The following is a 5,877-nucleotide window of genomic DNA, read 5'->3' on the forward strand; positions in this document are numbered from 1 at the left end:
TTTTATGCATTAAGATAAAAAGCCTTCTGTGTGCAGCAGCCTCCCTAGCACCCCCTAATACTTTACTGAGCCCCATCTCTGTCCAGTGATGTCCACAAGTCCCTCGGCCGTCCGGGACTCTCTCTCCTGATTGACTCCCATGGCTGTCAATCAAAGTAATTTAGCCAATCAGGGGAGAGAGGGGGCAGGGCAGAATGGGAGCTCTGTGTCTGAATAGACACATGTAGCTGCAGCTCAGGTACCCCCATAGCAAACTGTTACTGTGGGGGCACCCAACAGGAGGGTGGGGCCAGGAGCAGCAACGAGGGACCCAAGAAGAGGAGGATCCAAGCTGCCCTGTGCAAAACCAACTGAATAGAGGAGGTAAGTATAACGTTTGATATTTAAAAAAAAAAAATAAAACAAAAAGAAAAAAAAACAAGACTTTACAATCACTTTTATCAGACACAATAACATAAATTATTTTATTATATTTAAAGTCTTAATCTCATTCTCATTCTGTGTCATGTTCTCTATCATTCTTCCTACTCTCTTGATCTTTTATTCTTTCTTTCCTTCTTCCTTCTCATTCTCCCTTTCTTGCCATAATGCTATCTTTTTTCTCCCTCTCCCTCTCCCTCTCATTCTCACTTTTCTTCTTTCTTTTCTTCTCATTATCGTTTCCTTATCCTCCCTCTCATTCTCTCTATCCTTCTCCCTCTCATTTGTATTCTTCCTTCTCTCCCTCTTTTTCCTTCTCCCTTTTATTCTTCTTTTCCTTCTCCCTCATATTTTTTTCTGTTCTTTCTTTTTCACTCTCATTCTCCTTCTCATTCTCTTCTCCCTTCTCCCTCTTTCCTTCTCGATCTCACCTCCCTTCTCCCTCTTATTCTCTCTTTTCTTCTCCCTCTCATTCTCTCTTTCCTTCTTATTCTCATTCACACTTCCCTTTTCCCTCTCCCTCTTATTCTCTCTTTCCTTCTCCTTCTCTCTTTCCTTCTCTGTTTCATTAGCTCATCCCTTCTCTCCCTCTAATTCTCTCTTTTAGTCATTCTTTCTTTCTCATTCTCTTTTCCTTTTCCTCCTCCCTCTCATTCCCTCTATCCTTCACCCTCCCTTTTTTTGTTTCCTTCTTCTCTCCCTCTTTTTCTCTCTCCCTTTCATTCTCTGTTTCCTTCTCCCTCTCATTTATTCTGTTCTTCTTTCTTTCCTGCTCATTCTCTCTTTCCTTCTCCCTCTCATTCTCTCTTCTCTTCTCTTCTCTCCCTCTTTTTCTCTCTTTCCTTCTTCCTCTCGTTATCTCTTTCCTTCTCCTTCTCATTCTCTCTTTCCTTCTCCCTCTAATTCTCTCTTTCCGTCTCCCTCTCATTCTCTCTTTCCTTCTCCCTCTCATTCTCTCTTCTCTTCTCTTCTCTCCCTCTTTTTCTCTCTTTCCTTCTTCCTCTCGTTATCTCTTTCCTTCTCCGTCTCATTCTCTCTTTCCTTCTCCCTCTCATTCTCTCTTTCCTTCTCCCTCTCATTCTCTCTTACCTTCTCCCTCTCATTATCTCTTACCTTCTCCCTCTCGTTCTCTCTTTTAGTCCTTCTCCTCCCTCTCATTCTCTCTATCCTTCTCGCTCTCATTCTTTTTTTTCTTCTTTCTCTCCCTCTCATTCTGTCTTTCCTTCTTCCTCTCTCTCTCTTATTCTCTTTTTCCTTCTTCCTTTCCCTTGTATTCTCTCTTTACCCCTTTCTTCCTTCGCTCTCTACTTCTCTCTCTCGTTCTCTATTTTCTTACTTCTTTTCTCTCATTCTCTCTTTCCTTTTCTCTCCTCATTCTCCCCTTCCTTTTCTCTCCTTCTTTGTCTCGTACTCCCTTTTCTTCTCCCTTCCATTCTCTCTCTCTTTCTAATTCTCATTCAATTCAGTTTTAATGGCCAGACCAAGTACATTTTTGCATTGCTAAAAGTGATTTAGTAGTTTTTGATGGTTGGATGAGGGGCAGTGGAGTTGGAGGAATAACTCAATTTGGGGTGGATAATATAAAGGGGAATAAGAGGCAAGCCCAGGTTGGGGATTTATAAGTCCACAATTTTTCATGTTGATCTCAGACTATGCTTTAACAGCGCAGCTGTTTTCACTGTTGGCTCCTCTTCTCCTGATAGAATGTTTAGTACCCTCTTCACTTCTATAGAAGGTAGGGATGAGGAGAGTCTCTCTCTTTGCTGAGTACTTGGGTCACCATAGCAGGAAGTGGACCTTATTCTCCAGGACCCCTTGTCCACATTGCTTGGGTTTGTAGGCCCGTCTGTACTGTTGTAAATTGTCCTGAGCCTCAGTCTGTACAGGCTCAGGGTCCATCTGCCTGTCTGTCTTTGAGGTTTTGTAGAACGAGTTACTACAGGCTGCAGGGTTTGGATTGGTACTTGTTGGTCAGTAAGGCTTTTTAATTGTATGAGTCGGGTTGCTACTTTTTAAGTGATCCCAACATGTCCTTTTCTGTACTGGAGTAAAAGGAATCTGCTCAGACTGGCAAACTCTGCTGGAAATGCTCCATCAGAAATGGAGGAGGTGCTTGCAGAATTTTAAATGGAATATTTATTTTGGGCTGGAGTCCTATGTGTGTGTTGAGGTAGAAGACAGGGCCCCATACTTCATTGCCAGTCTCTCTCATTTTTCTGTCTAATTCTTTCTTTCCTTCTATCTCTCTCTCACTCAGTCTTCCATTTCTACTCTCTTCTCTGTTTCTTTTTCTCCCTTTCCTTGTCCCTCTCATTCTCTCTTTATTTCTCTATTTCCCTCTCTCCTTCCTTCTATCTCTCTCTCCCTCTCAATCTCGCTTCCCTCTCTTTCTCCTTCCCATCCTCTTTCTTCTCTCTCTCTCTCTCTTTCTCCCTCTCCCCCTTCTCTCTCTCACTCTCGTTCTCCTATTCTCCCCTTACTCCTTTTCTCTCCCTCTCTTTTTCTCTCTGGTCCTCTCTCCTTTAATCTGTCTTTTTTTGCTCATTCTCCTTATATCTGTCTCTCTTTATCTATCTATGCCTCCATCATTTTTCTTGTTAGTGTTCTGTTTCCTTTGTATTTTCTTTCTTCCTCCCTTTCCTTTCTATCCACATTTTTTGCTGTTACACACAGGTGATACATTAGCAAAGAATGCTGTTTCAAATTCACAATAACCAATTTGTAATGAAATAAATGAGCAGTGCATGTATTTTGTTGAACCACCAGCAGAGGACAATGTTGCAATGTATGAAAGGTAATCATTTCGCAACACTAATTGAGCTCTGCACATTTCTTTGTGGTTATGTGGGCCTGCCAGACAACAGTAAAGCCTAGTACACACAGGCCAAATGTCGGCGGACTTTCGGCCCGCGTGTACTGCAGTCGGTCCCACAGAAGCCAGTCTGAGAGCGCGGACCGGAGAAATCTGGCGGGGGGCCGTCCCCCTGTCAGAAAAAAATAAAATTGCAGGGGAGATTGCTGTACTAATGTTGAATAGTTAGTACAGCAGCTCCTCCTGAGTTGGTAGCTTAGCTAGGCCTAAACAATTTTTTTTTCACGGGGGAAAGAAAAATAGCAAATAAATAAATAAATAATAATATAGCGTATACAATTGTGACACAAGTCATATTATAATTGAATGTCATTAAAGATTACCTTTCCTTTTTGATCTACAGCCACTGTAATTTTCTGAAAATGCAATGCAATATGGATACCTGGAGATGTTCTGTACACAGCTTCAGACCTGATCGGATGGTCCATGTATTTCTATGGACCGGTGGGTGTAAACTGACTTGTTTACACCCACCGTTTACATTCGTCTACTTCCGATCTGGTCAGCTAAAAGCAAACGGAAGAGGATCCATCCTCTTGTGTACATGGATCAGATCAGAGGTAGTTGGATGTAAACCGACCGCACATAGAGCAGAGTGGGCTCGGTTCGTGTCTGCTCTGCATAAACTGTGCGGACACAGACCTGTCACCTGCCTGCTCTGCTCTGCTCAGCAGGGACAGATCCCCTGCTGAGGAAAGCAGATCTGCCCTGTGTGAAAGGGGCCTTTGCCTGCATCACCTTCAAAAAATATACTCAGAAACCAACTACAGTGCCTTGCGAAAGTATTCGGCCTCCTTGAACTTTGCAAACTTTTGCCACATTTCAGGCTTCAAACATAAAGATATAAAACTGTAATTTTTTTGTGAAGAATCAACAACAAGTGGGACACAATCATGAAGTGGAACAACATTTATTGGATATTTTAAACTTTGTTAACAAATAAAAAACTGAAAAATTGGGCGTGCAAAATTATTCAGCCCCTTTACTTTCAGTGCAGTAAACTCTCTCCAGAAGTTCAGTGAGGATCTCTGAATGATCCAATGTTGACCTAAATGACTAATGATGATAAATAGAATACACCTGTGTGTAATCAAGTCTCTGTATAAATGCACCTGCACTGTGATAGTCTCAAGAGGTCCGTTTAAAGCGCAGAGAGCATCATGAAGAACAAGGAACACACCAGGCAGGTCCAAGATACTGTTGTGGAGAAGTTGAAAGCCGGATTTGGATACAAAAAGATTTCCCAAGCTTTGAACACCCCAAGGAGCACTGTGCAAGCGATAATATTGAAATGGAAGGAGTATCAGACCACTGCAAATCTACGAAGACCTGGACGTCCCTCTAAACTTTCAGCTCATACAAGGAGAAGACAGATCAGAGATGCAGCCAAGAGGCCCATGATCACTCTGGATGAACTGCAGAGATCTACAGCTGAGGTGGGAGACTGTCCATAGGACAACAATCAGTCGTATACTGCACAAATCTGGCCTTTATGGAAGAGTGGCAAGAAGAAAGCCATTTCTTAAAGATATCCATAAAAAGTGTTGTTTAAAGTTTGCCACAAGCCACCTGGGAGACACACCAAACATGTGGAAGAAGGTGCTCTGGTCAAATGAAACCAAAATCGAACTTTTTGGCAACAATGCAAAACGTTATGTTTGGCGTAAAAGCAACACAGCTCATCACCCTGAACACACCATCCCCACTGTCAAACATGGTGGTGGCAGCATCATGATTTGGGCCTGCTTTTCTTCAGCAGGGACAGGGAAGATGGTTAAAATTGATGGGAAGATGGATGGAGCCAAATACAGGACCATTCTGGAAGAAAACCTGATGGAGTCTGCAAAAGACCTGAGACTGGGACGGAGATTTTTCTTCCAACAAGACAATGATCCAAAACATAAAGCAAAATCTACAATGGAATGGTTCACAAATAAACATACCCCGGTGTTAGAATGGCCAAGTCAAAGTCCAGACCTGAATCCAATCGAGAATCTGTGGAAAGAACTGAAAACCAACTTCACTGAGCTCGAGCTGTTTTGCAAGGAGGAATGGGCAAAAATTTCAGTCTCTCGATGTGCAAACTGATAGAGACGTACCCCAAGCGACTTACAGCTGTAATCGCAGCAAAAGGTGGCGCTACAAAGTATTAACTTAAGGGGGCTGAATAATTTTGCACGCCCAATTTTTCACTTTTTTACTTGTTAAAAAAAGTTTGAAATATCCAATAAATGTTGTTCCACTTCATGATTGTGTCCCACTTGTTGTTGATTCTTCACAAAAAATTACAGTTTTATATCTTTATGTTTGAAGCCTGAAATGTGGCAAAAGTTTGCAAAGTTCAAGGGGGCCGAATACTTTCGCAAGGCACTGTATATCTTTCTGATTCAAGCAGCTGATGAGCCTCCAGATTCACTCCTCTTCTGCAGTTAGGTTTGAAGTTGATGTAACCCTCACATATATCCAATGAAGTGAACAGCCTCAGATGATACACAGAGATTAAACAAATCTCCCTACATACGTTTTACTTGTATATCTGCTGTTTTCAGCTTTCTACACCCTTTAGAAAGTGCAGCTCATGTTAG

This window comes from Pelophylax lessonae (genome assembly GCF_965119305.1).
Source record: "Pelophylax lessonae genome assembly, chromosome: 5".
In the NCBI taxonomy this organism is placed as follows: domain Eukaryota; kingdom Metazoa; phylum Chordata; class Amphibia; order Anura; family Ranidae; genus Pelophylax; species Pelophylax lessonae.